This window comes from Schistocerca nitens, chromosome 1, assembly GCF_023898315.1.
Source record: "Schistocerca nitens isolate TAMUIC-IGC-003100 chromosome 1, iqSchNite1.1, whole genome shotgun sequence".
Classification (NCBI taxonomy): domain Eukaryota; kingdom Metazoa; phylum Arthropoda; class Insecta; order Orthoptera; family Acrididae; genus Schistocerca; species Schistocerca nitens.
This window is the reverse complement of record NC_064614.1, coordinates 1,054,224,420-1,054,244,086: the sequence shown is the minus strand read 5'-3', so window position 1 is coordinate 1,054,244,086 and position 19,667 is coordinate 1,054,224,420. Positions and strand designations below refer to the sequence as shown.

Below are 19,667 nucleotides of genomic sequence, written 5' to 3'. Positions count from 1 at the left end.
AGTATATCCATGAGTAGAGTGAGTGATGATGTGTTGATAAAGGCAATGCGGGTACAGTGTGTAAAAGAGAGATTGGAACTGAGAATGAGTCTCAAGAATTCTTAGAGGTAAATGAACATAGGTGTAGTTGGAGTGTATAGATGTAAGAAACAATGACTAGCAAGTTGGTAATGTTTGAGACCTGTTATAAAATATGATCGTGAGAGTTGCATTATTGAGATTTTGGAGTTTTGTATGAGCCAGGTGATGAGAGTAAAACCCGTGACTGTTTTTATTAGGAAGAGAGTAGAAGGTGTTCGAAGACCCTAATGCAGATGCTGAGAGAGAAGGAAAGTCTGTTGTTGTAGTGAAAGTTGCAGTATATGTAAGGTGTACAGAAAGTGTAATTGATGGCCCTTCCCATTGAGGTATAGATGCTGATTGTTGTTTGGAACAAGAGGCTCCCACTCAAATCCAACATTATAGAAATTATGTTAATTTACGATGTGTATCGAAATGATGTAGATACCTGATGTGAGGTGAAATTTTAAGATGGAGGTGTGTGTGTGTGAGGACGTGGCCCATTCCCAAGCAATAGAATTAGTTATTTCAGTTTGTGTGGTAGAGAATAATGATAGTGAGGAAGTATTTATGTGTGACGGGATAAGAAGTTTTATTGGTACCCCTATTAGGCAAATGAGTTGTACTGATGTTGAGAACAGGAAATATTGAAAATGTAGATGATGAAGGTGAAACTTGATGTTGGTAATGGAGAGTGGCTTTCTGGAGTGTGATTGTGTTAGTATTAAAATTTGTAGAAGTTACAAAGAGTCTAATTGTGGAGAAGTTATTACCTATTGTGAAGTGAAATACAGTGAAGACTAGTAAATAAAGAGACTTGAGCGACCCTTGGTTATTGATAAGATTGTAAAGAAGGTTTATATTGTGTCTGGTTATTTTGTTTGTTGTGGCTTAGTGTAAAAGAATTTACCCTTTGAGCTGTGTTATGGAGGTAGAAAGGTGTAGGAAGTACAGTCCCTTAATATTTAGAATACGAGAGGAAATGATATAGTGGAGACATCTAAAGTATGAGAGAGTGTGTACGAAGTAGTTGGTATGTGCGTGATGTGGAGGTTTATGAAATAGGAGTAATGTGACAATTAGAAATGATGAAGGTAATGAAGTAGTGATGTTCTGGTTTTCGAAAGAATGGAGTAACCGATGGTGTATGGTTTGAAGTAGAGTTAAAAACCTGAGTGAGGTGAAGTTGATGTTAAATTTTGTAAAGGTGGTATAATACAAGGTTGAAGAATGGTGCAGAGAAGATAAAAGAAGGTTGTGTCAGTGTAGTGGTTAATGTTAATATGAGGAAATAAAACAGTACCCCAGAGAAAATGTAAAAAAGTTAGGAATGAGGTGTGGTAGTGAAGAGGTGTGATTCAGTGAAGGCTAATTGCTGACAAAATAGAGTTTGGTGGTGAATGGTTTGTGAACTATGTTGCCCCTGTACGGCCTGCCTACAAGATTTGAGTTTGGATGGTTAGTGATACGGTGATTTAGTAGTGTGTGTGACTTGACGAAATGATAATCCATAGAGGTGAATATGTATTGTCCCAGAGAGTAAAATATCCTTTGAAGTTGGTAGACAGTTGTACGAATAGAAGACCAATCAAATAATAACTCACTTTGGATGAGGTAGCGAGGATGAGAGAATTTAGAGCGAGTATAGAAAGGAAAAAAGAGAAAAAATGGATGTTTGTTCGATTTTTATGAAAGAAATTTTGTTCCCCCTGTAGATTGATCCCCTAAAAATTAGGATAGTTGATAAGGTTTTATAGGTTTATTCTCAAAATATTTGGAATGTTGGTGATGTGTATGAGCTGAAAACACTGAAAAGAGAGTATTTTGTGAGAATGGAGTTTAAAATGTATGAGGTGGAGATTCCCATTGCCCAGGCAATTCTTGGTCCTTGGATGTCCCTTGTGTGAGTTGGTAGCATGTTGGAGATAAGAATGTAAATGATGGAGTAGGTATTGGTGCAGTTGACACGCTGTGTATGGAAGAGTAGGAGGAGACCTGAGTTGAGCAGAAATGTGGATGATTTAATATATTTGTTTGCGAGTTAATCGTAGGTGCCCTGTGAAAAGAGGGAAGTCTGACTGAAGGTAGTATATCCAAGAGTAGAGTGAGTGATGATGTGTTGATAAAGGCAATGCGTGTACAGTGTGTAAAAGAGAGATTGGAACTGAGAATGAGTCTCAAGAGTTCTTAGAGGTAAATGAACATAGGTGTAGTTGGAGTGTATAGATGTAAGAAACAATGACTAGCAAGTTGGTAATGTTTGAGACCTGTTATAAAATATGATCGTGAGAGTTGCATTATTGAGATTTTGGAGTTTTGTATGAGCCAGGTGATGAGAGTAAAACCCGTGACTGTTTTTATTAGGAAGAGAGTAGAAGGTGTTCGAAGACCCTAATGCAGATGCTGAGAGAGAAGGAAAGTCTGTTGTTGTAGTGAAAGTTGCAGTATATGTAAGGTGTACAGAAAGTGTAATTGATGGCCCTTCCCATTGAGGTATAGATGCTGATTGTTGTTTGGAACGAGAGGCTCCCACTCAAATCCAACATTATAGAAATTATGTTAATTTACGATGTGTATCGAAATGATGTAGATACCTGATGTGAGGTGAAATTTTAGGATGGAGGTGTGTGTGTGTGAGGACGTGGTCCATTCCCAAGCAATAGAATTAGTTATTTCAGTTTGTGTGGTAGAGAATAATGATAGTGAGGAAGTATTTATGTGTGACGGGATAAGAAGTTTTATTGGTACCCCTATTAGGCAAATGAGTTGTACTGATGTTGAGAACAGGAAATATTGAAAATGTAGATGATGAAGGTGAAACTTGATGTTGGTAATGGAGAGTGGCTTTCTGGAGTGTGATTGTGTTAGTATTAAAATTTGTAGAAGTTACAAAGAGTCTAATTGTGGAGAAGTTATTACCTATTGTGAAGTGAAATACAGTGAAGACTAGTAAATAAAGAGACTTGAGCGACCCTTGGTTATTGATAAGATTGTAAAGAAGGTTTATATTGTGTCTGGTTATTTTGTTTGTTGTGGCTTAGTGTAAAAGAATTTACCCTTTGAGCTGTGTTATGGAGGTAGAAAGGTGTAGGAAGTACAGTCCCTTAATATTTAGAATACGAGAGGAAATGATATAGTGGAGACATCTAAAGTATGAGAGAGTGTGTACGAAGTAGTTGGTATGTGCGTGATGTGGAGGTTTATGAAATAGGAGTAATGTGACAATTAGAAATGATGAAGGTAATGAAGTAGTGATGTTCTGGTTTTCGAAAGAATGGAGTAACCGATGGTGTATGGTTTGAAGTAGAGTTAAAAACCTGAGTGAGGTGAAGTTGATGTTAAATTTTGTAAAGGTGGTATAATACAAGGTTGAAGAATGGTGCAGAGAAGATAAAAGAAGGTTGTGTCAGTGTAGTGGTTAATGTTAATATGAGGAAATAAAACAGTACCCCAGAGAAAATGTAAAAAAGTTAGGAATGAGGTGTGGTAGTGAAGAGGTGTGATTCAGTGAAGGCTAATTGCTGACAAAATAGAGTTTGGTGGTGAATGGTTTGTGAACTATGTTGCCCCTGTACGGCCTGCCTACAAGATTTGAGTTTGGACGGTTAGTGATACGGTGATTTAGTAGTGTGTGTGACTTGAGGAAATGATAATCCATAGAGGTGAATATGTATTGTCCCAGAGAGTAAAATATCCTTTGAAGTTGGTAGACAGATGTACGAATAGAAGACCAATCAAATAATAACTCACTTTGGATGAGGTAGCGAGGATGAGAGAATTTAGAGCGAGTATAGAAAGGAAAAAAGAGAAAAAATGGATGTTTGTTCGATTGTTATGAAAGAAATTTTGTTCCCCCTGTAGATTGATCCCCTAAAAATTAGGATAGTTGATAAGGTTTTATAGGTTTATTCTCAAAATATTTGGAATGTTGGTGATGTGTATGAGCTGAAAACACTGAAAAGAGAGTATTTTGTGAGAATGGAGTTTAAAATGTATGAGGTGGAGATTCCCATTGCCCAGGCAATTCTTGGTCCTTGGATGTCCCTTGTGTGAGTTGGTAGCATGTTGGAGATAAGAATGTAAATGATGGAGTAGGTATTGGTGCAGTTGACACGCTGTGTATGGAAGAGTAGGAGGAGACCTGAGTTGAGCAGAAATGTGGATGATTTAATATATTTGTTTGCGAGTTAATCGTAGGTGCCCTGTGAAAAGAGGGAAGTCTGACTGAAGGTAGTATATCCAAGAGTAGAGTGAGTGATGATGTGTTGATAAAGGCAATGCGGGTACAGTGTGTAAAAGAGAGATTGCAACTGAGAATGAGTCTCAAGAGTTCTTAGAGGTAAATGAACATAGGTGTAGTTGGAGTGTATAGATGTAAGAAACAATGACTAGCAAGTTGGTAATGTTTGAGACCTGTTATAAAATATGATCGTGAGAGTTGCATTATTGATATTTTGGAGTTTTGTATGAGCCAGGTGATGAGAGTAAAACCCGTGACTGTTTTTATTAGGAAGAGAGTAGAAGGTGTTCGAAGACCCTAATGCAGATGCTGAGAGAGAAGGAAAGTCTGTTGTTGTAGTGAAAGTTGCAGTATATGTAAGGTGTACAGAAAGAGTAATTGATGGCCCTTCCCATTGAGGTATAGATGCTGATTGTTGTTTGGAATGAGAGGCTCCCACTCAAATCCAACATTATAGAAATTATGTTAATTTACGATGTGTATCGAAATGATGTAGATACCTGATGTGAGGTGAAATTTTAGGATGGAGGTGTGTGTGTGTGAGGACGTGGCCCATTCCCAAGCAATAGAATTAGTTATTTCAGTTTGTGTGGTAGAGAATAATGATAGTGAGGAAGTATTTATGTGTGACGGGATAAGAAGTTTTATTGGTACCCCTATTAGGCAAATGAGTTGTACTGAAGTTGAGAACAGGAAATATTGAAAATGTAGATGATGAAGGTGAAACTTGATGTTGGTAATGGAGAGTGGCTTTCTGGAGTGTGATTGTGTTAGTATTAAAATTTGTAGAAGCTATAAAGAGTCCAATTGTGGAGAGGTTATTAGCTATTGTGAAGTGAAATACAGTGAAGACTAGTAAATAAAGAGAGACTTGAGCAACCCTTGGTTATTGATAAGATTGCAAAGAAGGTTTATATTGTGTCTGGTTATTTTGTTTGTTGTGGCTTAGTGTAAAAGAATTTACCCTTTTAGATGTGTTATGGAGGTAGAAAGGTGTAGGAAGTACAGTCCCTTAATATTTAGAATACGAGAGGAAATGATATAGTGGAGACATCTAAAGTATGAGAGAGTGTGTACGAAGTAGTTGGTATGTGCGTGATGTGGAGGTTTATGAAATAGGAGTAATGTGACAATTAGAAATGATGAAGGTAATGAAGTAGTGATGTTCTGGTTTTCGAAAGAATGGAGTAACCGATGGTGTATGGTTTGAAGTAGAGTTAAAAACCTGAGTGAGGTGAAGTTGATGTTAAATTTTGTAAAGGTGGTATAATACAAGGTTGAAGAATGGTGCAGAGAAGATAAAAGAAGGTTGTGTCAGTGTAGTGGTTAATGTTAATATGAGGAAATAAAACAGTACCCCAGAGAAAATGTAAAAAAGTTAGGAATGAGGTGTGGTAGTGAAGAGGTGTGATTCAGTGAAGGCTAATTGCTGACAAAATAGAGTTTGGTGGTGAATGGTTTGTGAACTATGTTGCCCCTGTACGGCCTGCCTACAAGATTTGAGTTTGGACGGTTAGTGATACGGTGATTTAGTAGTGTGTGTGACTTGAGGAAATGATAATCCATAGAGGTGAATATGTATTGTCCCAGAGAGTAAAATATCCTTTGAAGTTGGTAGACAGATGTACGAATAGAAGACCAATCAAATAATAACTCACTTTGGATGAGGTAGCGAGGATGAGAGAATTTAGAGCGAGTATAGAAAGGAAAAAAGAGAAAAAATGGATGTTTGTTCGATTGTTATGAAAGAAATTTTGTTCCCCCTGTAGATTGATCCCCTAAAAATTAGGATAGTTGATAAGGTTTTATAGGTTTATTCTCAAAATATTTGGAATGTTGGTGATGTGTATGAGCTGAAAACACTGAAAAGAGAGTATTTTGTGAGAATGGAGTTTAAAATGTATGAGGTGGAGATTCCCATTGCCCAGGCAATTCTTGGTCCTTGGATGTCCCTTGTGTGAGTTGGTAGCATGTTGGAGATAAGAATGTAAATGATGGAGTAGGTATTGGTGCAGTTGACACGCTGTGTATGGAAGAGTAGGAGGAGACCTGAGTTGAGCAGAAATGTGGATGATTTAATATATTTGTTTGCGAGTTAATCGTAGGTGCCCTGTGAAAAGAGGGAAGTCTGACTGAAGGTAGTATATCCAAGAGTAGAGTGAGTGATGATGTGTTGATAAAGGCAATGCGGGTACAGTGTGTAAAAGAGAGATTGCAACTGAGAATGAGTCTCAAGAGTTCTTAGAGGTAAATGAACATAGGTGTAGTTGGAGTGTATAGATGTAAGAAACAATGACTAGCAAGTTGGTAATGTTTGAGACCTGTTATAAAATATGATCGTGAGAGTTGCATTATTGATATTTTGGAGTTTTGTATGAGCCAGGTGATGAGAGTAAAACCCGTGACTGTTTTTATTAGGAAGAGAGTAGAAGGTGTTCGAAGACCCTAATGCAGATGCTGAGAGAGAAGGAAAGTCTGTTGTTGTAGTGAAAGTTGCAGTATATGTAAGGTGTACAGAAAGAGTAATTGATGGCCCTTCCCATTGAGGTATAGATGCTGATTGTTGTTTGGAATGAGAGGCTCCCACTCAAATCCAACATTATAGAAATTATGTTAATTTACGATGTGTATCGAAATGATGTAGATACCTGATGTGAGGTGAAATTTTAGGATGGAGGTGTGTGTGTGTGAGGACGTGGCCCATTCCCAAGCAATAGAATTAGTTATTTCAGTTTGTGTGGTAGAGAATAATGATAGTGAGGAAGTATTTATGTGTGACGGGATAAGAAGTTTTATTGGTACCCCTATTAGGCAAATGAGTTGTACTGAAGTTGAGAACAGGAAATATTGAAAATGTAGATGATGAAGGTGAAACTTGATGTTGGTAATGGAGAGTGGCTTTCTGGAGTGTGATTGTGTTAGTATTAAAATTTGTAGAAGCTATAAAGAGTCCAATTGTGGAGAGGTTATTAGCTATTGTGAAGTGAAATACAGTGAAGACTAGTAAATAAAGAGAGACTTGAGCAACCCTTGGTTATTGATAAGATTGCAAAGAAGGTTTATATTGTGTCTGGTTATTTTGTTTGTTGTGGCTTAGTGTAAAAGAATTTACCCTTTTAGATGTGTTATGGAGGTAGAAAGGTGTAGGAAGTACAGTCCCTTAATATTTAGAATACGAGAGGAAATGATATAGTGGAGACATCTAAAGTATGAGAGAGTGTGTACGAAGTAGTTGGTATGTGCGTGATGTGGAGGTTTATGAAATTGGAGTAATGTGACAATTAGAAATGATGAAGGTAATGAAGTGGTGAGGTTCTGGTTTTCGAAAGAATGGAGTAACCGATGGTGTATGGTTTGAAGTAGAGTTAAAAACCTGAGTGAGGTGAAGTTGATGTTAAATTTTGTAAAGGTGGTATAATACAAGGTTGAAGAATGGTGAAGAGAAGATAAAAGATGGTTGTGTCAGTGTAGTGGTTAATGTTTATATGAGGAAATAAAACAGTACCCCAGAGAAAATGTAAAAAAATTAGGAATGAGGTGTGGTAGTGAAGAGGTGTGATACAGTGAAGGCTAATTGCTGACAAAATAGAGTTTGGTGGTGAATGGTTTGTGAACTATGTTGCCCCTGTATGGCCTGCCTACAAGATTTTGGTTTGGACAGTTAGTGATACGGTGACTTAGTAGTGTGTGTGACTTGACGAAATGATAATCCATAGAGGTGAATATGTATTGTCCCAGAGAGTAAAATATCCTTTGAAGTTGGTAGACAGATGTACGAATAGAAGACCAATCAAATAATAACTCACTTTGGATGAGGTAGCGAGGATGAGAGAATTTAGAGCGAGTATAGAAAGGAAAAAAGAGAAAAAATGGATGTTTGTTCGATTGTTATGAAAGAAATTTTGTTCCCCCTGTAGATTGATCCCCTAAAAATGAGGCTAGTTGATAAGGTTTTATAGGTTTATTCTCAAAATATTTGGAATGTTGGTGATGTGTATGAGCTGAAAACACTGAAAAGAGAGTATTTTGTGAGAATGGAGTTTAAAATGTATGAGGTGGAGATTCCCATTGCCCAGGCAATTCTTGGTCCTTGGATGTCCCTTGTGTGAGTTGGTAGCATGTTGGAGATAAGAATGTAAATGATGGAGTAGGTATTGGTGCAGTTGACACGCTGTGTATGGAAGAGTAGGAGGAGACCTGAGTTGAGCAGAAATGTGGATGATTTAATATATTTGTTTGCGAGTTAATCGTAGGTGCCCTGTGAAAAGAGGGAAGTCTGACTGAAGGTAGTATATCCAAGAGTAGAGTGAGTGATGATGTGTTGATAAAGGCAATGCGGGTACAGTGTGTAAAAGAGAGATTGGAACTGAGAATGAGTCCCAAGAGTTCTTAGAGGTGAATGAACATAGGTGTGGTTGGAGTGTATAGATGTAAGAAACAATGACTAGCAAGTTGGTCATGTATGAGACCTGTTATAAAATATGATCGTGAGAGTTGCATTATTGAGATTTTGGAGTTTTGTATGAGCCAGGTGATGAGAGTAAAACCCGTGACTGTTTTTATTAGGAAGAGAGTAGAAGGTGTTCGAAGACCCTAATGCAGATGCTGAGAGAGAAGGAAAGTCTGTTGTTGTAGTGAAAGTTGCAGTATATGTAAGGTGTACAGAAAGAGTAATTGATGGCCCTTCCAATTGAGGTATAGATGCTGATTGTTGTTTGGAACGAGAGGCTCCCACTCAAATCCAACATTATAGAAATTATGTTAATTTACGATGTGTATCGAAATGATGTAGATACCTGATGCGAGGTGAAATTTTAGGATGGAGGTGTGTGTGTGTGAGGACGTGGCCCATTCCCAAGCAATAGAATTAGTTATTTCAGTTTGTGTGGTAGAGAATAATGATAGTGAGGAAGTATGTATGTGTGACGGGATAAGAAGTTTTATTGGTACCCCTATTAGGCAAATGAGTTGTACTGATGTTGAGAACAGGAAATATTGAAAATGTAGATGATGAAGGTGAAACTTGATGTTGGTAATGGAGAGTGGCTTTCTGGAGTGTGATTGTGTTAGTATTAAAATTTGTAGAAGTTATATAGAGTCCAATTGTGGAGAGGTTATTAGCTATTGTGAAGTGAAATACAGTGAAGACTAGTAAATAAAGAGAGACTTGAGCGACCCTTGGTTATTGATAAGATTGTAAAGAAGGTTTATATTGTGTCTGGTTATTTTGTTTGTTGTGGCTTAGTGTAAAAGAATTTACCCTTTGAGATGTGTTATGGAGGTAGAAAGGTGTAGGAAGTACAGTCCCTTAATATTTAGAACATGAGAGGAAATGATATAGTGGAGACATCTAAAGTATGAGAGAGTGTGTACGAAGTAGTTGGTATGTGCGTGATGTGGAGGTTTATGAAATTGGAGTAATGTGACAATTAGAAATGATGAAGGTAATGAAGTAGTGATGTTCTGGTTTTCGAAAGAATGGAGTAACCGATGGTGTATGGTTTGAAGTAGAGTTAAAAACCTGAGTGAGGTGAAGTTGATGTTAAATTTTGTAAAGGTGGTATAATACAAGGTTGAAGAATGGTGCAGAGAAGATAAAAGAAGGTTGTGTCAGTGTAGTGGTTAATGTTTATATGAGGAAATAAAACAGTACCCCAGAGAAAATGTAAAAAAGTTAGGAATGAGGTGTGGTAGTGAAGAGGTGTGATTCAGTGAAGGCTAATTGCTGACAAAATTGAGTTTGGTGGTGAATGGTTTGTGAACTATGTTGCCCCTGTACGGCCTGCCTACAAGATTTGAGTTTGGACAGTTAGTGATACGGTGATTTAGTAATGTGTGTGATTTGACGAAATGATAATCCATGGAGGTGAATATGTATTGTCCCAGAGAGTAAAATATCCTTTGAAGTTTGTAGACAGGTCTACGAAAAGAAGACCAATCAAATAATAACTCACTTTGGATGAGGTAGCGAGGATGAGAGAATTTAGAGCGAGTATAGAAAGGAAAAAAGAGAAAAAATGGATGTTTGTTCGATTGTTATGAAAGAAATTTTGTTCCCCCTGTAGATTGATCCCATAAAATTAGGATAGTTGATAAGGTTTTATAGGTTTATTTTCAAAATATTTGGAATGTTGGTGATGTGTATGAGCTGAAAACACTGAAAAGAGAGTATTTGTGAGAATGGAGTTTAAAATGTATGAGGTGGAGATTCCCATTGCCCAGGCAATTCTTGGTCCTTGGATGTCCCTTGTGTGAGTTGGTAGCATGTTGGAGATAAGAATGTAAATGATGGAGTAGGTATTGGTGCAGTTGACACGCTGTGTATGGAAGAGTAGGAGGAGACCTGAGTTGAGCAGAAATGTGGATGATTTAATATATTTGTTTGCGAGTTAATCGTAGGTGCCCTGTGAAAAGAGGGAAGTCTGACTGAAGGTAGTATATGCAAGAGTAGAGTGAGTGATGATGTGTTGATAAAGGCAATGCGGGTACAGTGTGTAAAAGAGAGATTGGAACTGAGAATGAGTCCCAAGAGTTCTTAGAGGTAAATGAACATAGGTGTGGTTGGAGTGTATAGATGTAAGAAACAATGACTAGCAAGTTGGTAATGTTTGAGACCTGTTATAAAATATGATCGTGACAGATGCATTATTGAGATTTATGAGCCAGGTGATGAGAGTAAAACCCGTGACTGTTTTTATTAGGAAGAGAGTAGAAGGTGTTCGAAGACCCTAATGCAGATGCTGAGAGAGAAGGAAAGTCTGTTGTTGTAGTGAAAGTTGCAGTATATGTAAGGTGTACAGAAAGAGTAATTGATGGCCCTTCCCATTGAGGTATAGATGCTGATTGTTGTTTGGAATGAGAGGCTCCCACTCAAATCCAACATTATAGAAATTATGTTAATTTACGATGTGTATCGAAATGATGTAGATACCTGATGTGAGGTGAAATTTTAGGATGGAGGTGTGTGTGTGTGAGGACGTGGCCCATTCCCAAGCAATAGAATTAGTTATTTCAGTTTGTGTGGTAGAGAATAATGATAGTGAGGAAGTATTTATGTGTGACGGGATAAGAAGTTTTATTGGTACCCCTATTAGGCAAATGAGTTGTACTGATGTTGAGAACAGGAAATATTGAAAATGTAGATGATGAAGGTGAAACTTGATGTTGGTAATGGAGAGTGGCTTTCTGGAGTGTGATTGTGTTAGTATTAAAATTTGTAGAAGTTATAAAGAGTCCAATTGTGGAGAGGTTATTGGCTATTGTGAAGTGAAATACAGTGAAGACTAGTAAATAAAGAGAGACTTGAGCGACCCTTGGATATTGATAAGATTGTAAAGAAGGTTTATATTGTGTCTGGTTATTTTGTTTGTTGTGGCTTAGTGTAAAAGAATTTACCCTTTGAGATGTGTTATGGAGGTAGAAAGGTGTAGGAAGTACAGTCCCTTAATATTTAGAATACGAGAGCAAAAGATATAGTGGAGACATCTTAAGTATGAGAGAGTGTGTACGAAGTAGTTGGTATGTGTTGATGAGGAGGTTTATGAAATTGGAGTAATGTGACAATTAGAAATGATTAAGGTAATGAAGTAGTGATGTTCTGGTTTTCGAAAGAATGGAGTAACCGATGGTGTATGGTTTGAAGTAGAGTTAAAAACCTGAGTGAGGTGAAGTTGATGTTAAATTTTGTAAAGGTGGTATAATACAAGGTTGAAGAATGGTGCAGAGAAGATGAAAGAAGGTTGTGTCAGTGTAGTGGTTAATGTTTATATGAGGAAATAAAGCAGTACCCCAGAGACAATGTAAAAAAGTTAGGATTGAAGTGTGGTAGTGAAGAGGTGTGATGAAGTGAGGGCTAATTGCTGACAAAATAGAGTTTGGTGGTGAATGGTTTGTGAACTAATGTTGCCCCTGTATGTCCTGCCTACAAGATTTGAGTTTGGACAGTTAGTGATACGGTGATTTAGTAGTGTGTGTGACTTGACGAAATGATAATCCATAGAAGTGAATATGTATTGTCCCAGAGAGTAAAATATCCTTTGAAATTGGTAGATAGATGTACGAATAGAAGACCAATCAAATAATAACTCACTTTGGATGAGGTAGCTAGGATGAGAAAATTTAGAGCGAGTATAGGAAGGTAAAAAGAGAAAAAACAGATGTTGGTTTGATTGTTATGAAAGAAAGTTTGATCCCCCTGTAGATTGATCCCCTAAAAATTAGGATAGTTGATAAGGGTTTATAGGTTTATTCTCAAAATATTTGGAATGTTGGTGACGTGTATGAGCTGAAATCACTGAAAAGAGAGTATTTTGTGAGAACTGAGTTAAAAATGTATGAGGTGGAGATTCCCATTGCCCAGGCAATTCTTAATCCTTGGATGTCCCTTGTATGAGCTGGTAGCACGTTGGGAGATAAGAATGTAAATGAAGGAGAAGGTATTGGTGCAGTTGACACGCTGTGTATGGAAGAGTAGGAGGAGACCTGAGTCGAGCAGAAATGTGGATGATTTAATATAATTGTTTGCGAGTTAATCGTAGGTGCCCTGTGAAAAGAGGGAAGTCTGACTGAAAGTAGTATATCCAAGAGTAGAGTGAGTGATGATGTGTTGATAAAGGCAATGTGTGTACGGTGTGTAAAAGAGAGAGTGGAAGAAGGCATAGGTTTAAGTGAAGTGAGAATGAGTCCCAAGAGTTCTTAGAGGTGGATGAACATAGGTGTGGTTGGAGTGTATAGATGTAAGAAACAATGACTAGCAAGTTGGTAATGTATGAGACCTGTTATAAAATATGATCGTGAGAGTTGCATTATTGAGATTTTGGAGTTTTGTATGAGCCAGGTGATGAGAGTAAAACCCGTGACTGTTTTTATTAGGAAGAGAGTAGAAGGTGTTCGAAGACCCTAATGTGGATGCTGAGAGAGCAGGAAAGTCTGTTGTTGTAGTGAAAGTTGCAGTATATGTAAGGTGTACAGAAAGAGTATTTGATGGCCCTTCCCATTGAGGTATAGATGCTGATTGTTGTTTAGAACGAGAGGCTCCCACTCAAATCCAACATTATAGAAATTATGTTAATTTACGATGTGTATCGAAATGATGTAGATACCTGATGTGAGGTCAAATTTTAGGATGGAGGTGTGTGTGTGTGAGGACGTGGCCCATTCCCAAGCAATAGAATTAGTTATTTCAGTTTGTGTGGTAGAGAATAATGATAGTGAGGAAGTATGTATGTGTGACGGGATAAGAAGTTTTATTGGTAACCCTATTAGGCAAATGAGTTGTAGTGATGTTGAGAACAGGAAATATTGAAAATGTAGATGATGAAGGTGAAACTTGATGTTGGTAATGGAGAGTGGCTTTCTGGAGTGTGATTGTGTTAGTATTAAAATTTGTAGAAGTTATAAAGAGTCCAATTGTGGAGAGGTTATTAGCTATTGTGAAGTGAAATACAGTGAAGACTAGTAAATAAAGAGAGACTTGAGCGACCCTTGGTTATTGATAAGATTGTAAAGAAGGTTTATATTGTGTCTGGTTATTTTGTTTGTTGTGGCTTAGTGTAAAAGAATTTACTCTTTGAGATGTGTTATGGAGGTAGAAAGGTGTAGGAAGTACAGTCCCTTAATATTTAGAACATGAGAGGAAATGATATAGTGGAGACATCTAAAGTATGAGAGAGTGTGTACGAAGTAGTTGGTATGTGTTGATGTGGAGGTTTATGAAATTGGAGTAATGTGACAATTAGAAATGATGAAGGTAATGAAGTAGTGATGTTCTGGTTTTCGAAAGAATGGAGTAACCGATGGTGTATGGTTTGAAGTAGAGTTAAAAACCTGAGTGAGGTGAAGTTGATGTTAAATTTTGTAAAGGTGGTATAATACAAGGTTGAAGAATGGTGCAGAATGGATAAAAGAAGGTTGTGTCAGTGTAGTGGTTAATGTTTATATGAGTAAATAAAACAGTACCCCAGAGAAAATGTAAAAAAGTTAGGAATGAGGTGTGGTAGTGAAGAGGTGTGATTCAGTGAAGGCTAATTGCTGACAAAATTGAGTTTGGTGGTGAATGGTTTGTGAAATATGTTGCCCCTGTACGGCCTGCCTACAAGATTTGAGTTTGGACAGTTAGTGATACGGTGATTTAGTAATGTGTGTGATTTGACGAAATGATAATCCATGGAGGTGAATATGTATTGTCCCAGAGAGTAAAATATCCTTTGAAGTTTGTAGACAGATCTACGAATTGAAGACCAATCAAATAATAACTCACTTTGGATGAGGTAGCGAGGATGAGAGAATTTAGAGCGAGTATAGAAAGGAAAAAAGAGAAAAAATAGATGTTGGTTTGATTATTATGAAATAAACTTTGAACCCCCTGTAGATTGATCCCCTAAAATTTAGGATAGTTGATAAGGGTTTAAAGGTTTATTTTCGAAATATTTGGAATGTTAGTGATGTGTATGAGCTGAAAACACTGAAAAGAGAGTATGTTGTGAGAATGGAGTTTAAAATGTATGAGGTGGAGATTTCCATTGCCCAGGCAATTCTTAATCCTAGGATGTCCCTTGTATGAGCTGGTAGCATGTTGGAGATAAGAATGTAAATGAAGGAGTATGTATTGGTGCAGCGAGGTAAATGAACATAGGTGTGGTTGGAGTGTATAGATGTAAGAAACAATGACTAGCAAGTTGGTAATGTTTTTTGACCTGTTATAAATTATGATCGTGAGAGTTGCATTATTGAGATGTTGGAGTTTTGTATGAGCCAGGTGATGAGAGTAAAACCCGTGACTGTTTTTATTAGGAAGAGAGTAGAAGGTGTTCGAAGACCCTAATGCAGATGCTGAGAGAGAAGGAAAGTCTGTTGTTGTAGTGAAAGTTGCAGTATATGTAAGGTGTACAGAAAGTGTAATTGATGGCCCTTCCCATTGAGGTATAGATGCTGATTGTTGTTTGGAACGAGAGGCTCCCACTCAAATCCAACATTATAGAAATTATGTTAATTTACAATGTGTATCGAAATGATGTAGATACCTGATGTGAGGTGAAATTTTAGGATGGAGGTGTGTGTGTGTGAGGACGTGGCCCATTCCCAAGCAATCGATTTAGTTATTTCAGTTTGTGTGGTAGAGAATAATGATAGTGAGGAAGTATTTATGTGTGACGGGATAAGAAATTTTATTGGTACCCCTATTAGGCAAATGAGTTGTACTGATGTTGAGAACAGGAAATATTGAAAATGTAGATGATGAAGGTGAAACTTGATGTTGGTAATGGAGAGTGGCTTTCTGGAGTGTGATTGTGTTAGTATTAAAATTTGTAGAAGTTATAAAGAGTGCAATTGTGGAGAGGTTATTGGCTATTGTGAAGTGAAATACAGTGAAGACTAGTAAATAAAGAGAGACTTGAGCGACCCTTGGATATTGATAAGATTGTAAAGAAGGTTTATATTGTGTCTGGTTATTTTGTTTGTTGTGGCTTAGTGTAAATGAATTTACACTTTGAGATGTGTTATGGAGGTAGAAAGGTGTAGGAAGTACAGTCCCTTAATATTTAGAATACGAGAGCAAAAGATATAGTGGAGACATCTTAAGTATGAGAGAGTGTGTACGAAGTAGTTGGTATGTGTTGATGAGGAGGTTTATGAAATTGGAGTAATGTGACAATTAGAAATGATTAAGGTAATGAAGTAGTGATGTTCTGGTTTTCGAAAGAATGGAGTAACCGATGGTGTATGGTTTGAAGTAGAGTTAAAAACCTGAGTGAGGTGAAGTTGATGTTAAATTTTGTAAAGGTGGTATAATACAAGGTTGAAGAATGGTGCAGAGAAGATGAAAGAAGGTTGTGTCAGTGTAGTGGTTAATGTTTATATGAGGAAATAAAGCAGTACCCCAGAGACAATGTAAAAAAGTTAGGATTGAAGTGTGGTAGTGAAGAGGTGTGATGAAGTGAGGGCTAATTGCTGACAAAATAGAGTTTGGTGGTGAATGGTTTGTGAACTAATGTTGCCCCTGTATGTCCTGCCTACAAGATTTGAGTTTGGACAGTTAGTGATACGGTGATTTAGTAGTGTGTGTGACTTGACGAAATGATAATCCATAGAAGTGAATATGTATTGTCCCAGAGAGTAAAATATCCTTTGAAATTGGTAGATAGATGTACGAATAGAAGACCAATCAAATAATAACTCACTTTGGATGAGGTAGCTAGGATGAGAAAATTTAGAGCGAGTATAGGAAGGTAAAAAGAGAAAAAACAGATGTTGGTTTGATTGTTATGAAAGAAAGTTTGATCCCCCTGTAGATTGATCCCCTAAAAATTAGGATAGTTGATAAGGGTTTATAGGTTTATTCTCAAAATATTTGGAATGTTGGTGACGTGTATGAGCTGAAATCACTGAAAAGAGAGTATTTTGTGAGAACTGAGTTAAAAATGTATGAGGTGGAGATTCCCATTGCCCAGGCAATTCTTAATCCTTGGATGTCCCTTGTATGAGCTGGTAGCACGTTGGGAGATAAGAATGTAAATGAAGGAGAAGGTATTGGTGCAGTTGACACACTGTGTATGGAAGAGTAGGAGGAGACCTGAGTCGAGCAGAAATGTGGATGATTTAATATAATTGTTTGCGAGTTAATCGTAGGTGCCCTGTGAAAAGAGGGAAGTCTGACTGAAAGTAGTATATCCAAGAGTAGAGTGAGTGATGATGTGTTGATAAAGGCAATGTGTGTACGGTGTGTAAAAGAGAGAGTGGAAGAAGGCATAGGTTTAAGTGAAGTGAGAATGAGTCCCAAGAGTTCTTAGAGGTGGATGAACATAGGTGTGGTTGGAGTGTATAGATGTAAGAAACAATGACTAGCAAGTTGGTAATGTATGAGACCTGTTATAAAATATGATCGTGAGAGTTGCATTATTGAGATTTTGGAGTTTTGTATGAGCCAGGTGATGAGAGTAAAACCCGTGACTGTTTTTATTAGGAAGAGAGTAGAAGGTGTTCGAAGACCCTAATGTGGATGCTGAGAGAGCAGGAAAGTCTGTTGTTGTAGTGAAAGTTGCAGTATATGTAAGGTGTACAGAAAGAGTATTTGATGGCCCTTCCCATTGAGGTATAGATGCTGATTGTTGTTTAGAACGAGAGGCTCCCACTCAAATCCAACATTATAGAAATTATGTTAATTTACGATGTGTATCGAAATGATGTAGATACCTGATGTGAGGTCAAATTTTAGGATGGAGGTGTGTGTGTGTGAGGACGTGGCCCATTCCCAAGCAATAGAATTAGTTATTTCAGTTTGTGTGGTAGAGAATAATGATAGTGAGGAAGTATGTATGTGTGACGGGATAAGAAGTTTTATTGGTAACCCTATTAGGCAAATGAGTTGTAGTGATGTTGAGAACAGGAAATATTGAAAATGTAGATGATGAAGGTGAAACTTGATGTTGGTAATGGAGAGTGGCTTTCTGGAGTGTGATTGTGTTAGTATTAAAATTTGTAGAAGTTATAAAGAGTCCAATTGTGGAGAGGTTATTAGCTATTGTGAAGTGAAATACAGTGAAGACTAGTAAATAAAGAGAGACTTGAGCGACCCTTGGTTATTGATAAGATTGTAAAGAAGGTTTATATTGTGTCTGGTTATTTTGTTTGTTGTGGCTTAGTGTAAAAGAATTTACTCTTTGAGATGTGTTATGGAGGTAGAAAGGTGTAGGAAGTACAGTCCCTTAATATTTAGAACATGAGAGGAAATGATATAGTGGAGACATCTAAAGTATGAGAGAGTGTGTACGAAGTAGTTGGTATGTGTTGATGTGGAGGTTTATGAAATTGGAGTAATGTGACAATTAGAAATGATGAAGGTAATGAAGTAGTGATGTTCTGGTTTTCGAAAGAATGGAGTAACCGATGGTGTATGGTTTGAAGTAGAGTTAAAAACCTGAGTGAGGTGAAGTTGATGTTAAATTTTGTAAAGGTGGTATAATACAAGGTTGAAGAATGGTGCAGAGAAGATAAAAGAAGGTTGTGTCAGTGTAGTGGTTAATGTTTATATGAGTAAATAAAACAGTACCCCAGAGAAAATGTAAAAAAGTTAGGAATGAGGTGTGGTAGTGAAGAGGTGTGATTCAGTGAAGGCTAATTGCTGACAAAATTGAGTTTGGTGGTGAATGGTTTGTGAAACATGTTGCCCCTGTACGGCCTGCCTACAAGATTTGAGTTTGGACAGTTAGTGATACGGTGATTTAGTAATGTGTGTGATTTGACGAAATGATAATCCATGGAGGTGAATATGTATTGTCCCAGAGAGTAAAATATCCTTTGAAGTTTGTAGACAGATCTACGAATTGAAGACCAATCAAATAATAACTCACTTTGGATGAGGTAGCGAGGATGAGAGAATTTAGAGCGAGTATAGAAAGGAAAAAAGAGAAAAAATAGATGTTGGTTTGATTATTATGAAATAAACTTTGAACCCCCTGTAGATTGATCCCCTAAAATTTAGGATAGTTGATAAGGGTTTAAAGGTTTATTTTCGAAATATTTGGAATGTTAGTGATGTGTATGAGCTGAAAACACTGAAAAGAGAGTATGTTGTGAGAATGGAGTTTAAAATGTATGAGGTGGAGATTTCCATTGCCCAGGCAATTCTTAATCCTAGGATGTCCCTTGTATGAGCTGGTAGCATGTTGGAGATAAGAATGTAAATGAAGGAGTATGTATTGGTGCAGCGAGGTAAATGAACATAGGTGTGGTTGGAGTGTATAGATGTAAGAAACAATGACTAGCAAGTTGGTAATGTTTTTTGACCTGTTATAAATTATGATCGTGAGAGTTGCATTATTGAGATGTTGGAGTTTTGTATGAGCCAGGTGATGAGAGTAAAACCCGTGACTGTTTTTATTAGGAAGAGAGTAGAAGGTGTTCGAAGACCCTAATGCAGATGCTGAGAGAGAAGGAAAGTCTGTTGTTGTAGTGAAAGTTGCAGTATATGTAAGGTGTACAGAAAGTGTAATTGATGGCCCTTCCCATTGAGGTATAGATGCTGATTGTTGTTTGGAACGAGAGGCTCCCACTCAAATCCAACATTATAGAAATTATGTTAATTTACAATGTGTATCGAAATGATGTAGATACCTGATGTGAGGTGAAATTTTAGGATGGAGGTGTGTGTGTGTGAGGACGTGGCCCATTCCCAAGCAATCGATTTAGTTATTTCAGTTTGTGTGGTAGAGAATAATGATAGTGAGGAAGTATTTATGTGTGACGGGATAAGAAATTTTATTGGTACCCCTATTAGGCAAATGAGTTGTACTGATGTTGAGAACAGGAAATATTGAAAATGTAGATGATGAAGGTGAAACTTGATGTTGGTAATGGAGAGTGGCTTTCT

The 19,667-nt window shown here is 37.3% G+C and overlaps 1 long non-coding RNA gene across 11 annotated transcripts in view; it reads left to right on the top strand.

Moving 5' to 3' along the window:
• The window catches only part of LOC126197336 (uncharacterized), a 168,996-nt gene that overhangs the window by 52,208 nt on the left and 97,121 nt on the right, over positions 1–19,667 (top strand). For all 11 annotated transcript variants that reach the window (XR_007539756.1, XR_007539708.1, XR_007539730.1 and 8 more), the window contains exon 2: positions 9,905–10,001. This is a non-coding gene — a long non-coding RNA (uncharacterized LOC126197336). The remainder of the gene's footprint in view (positions 1–9,904; positions 10,002–19,667) is intronic.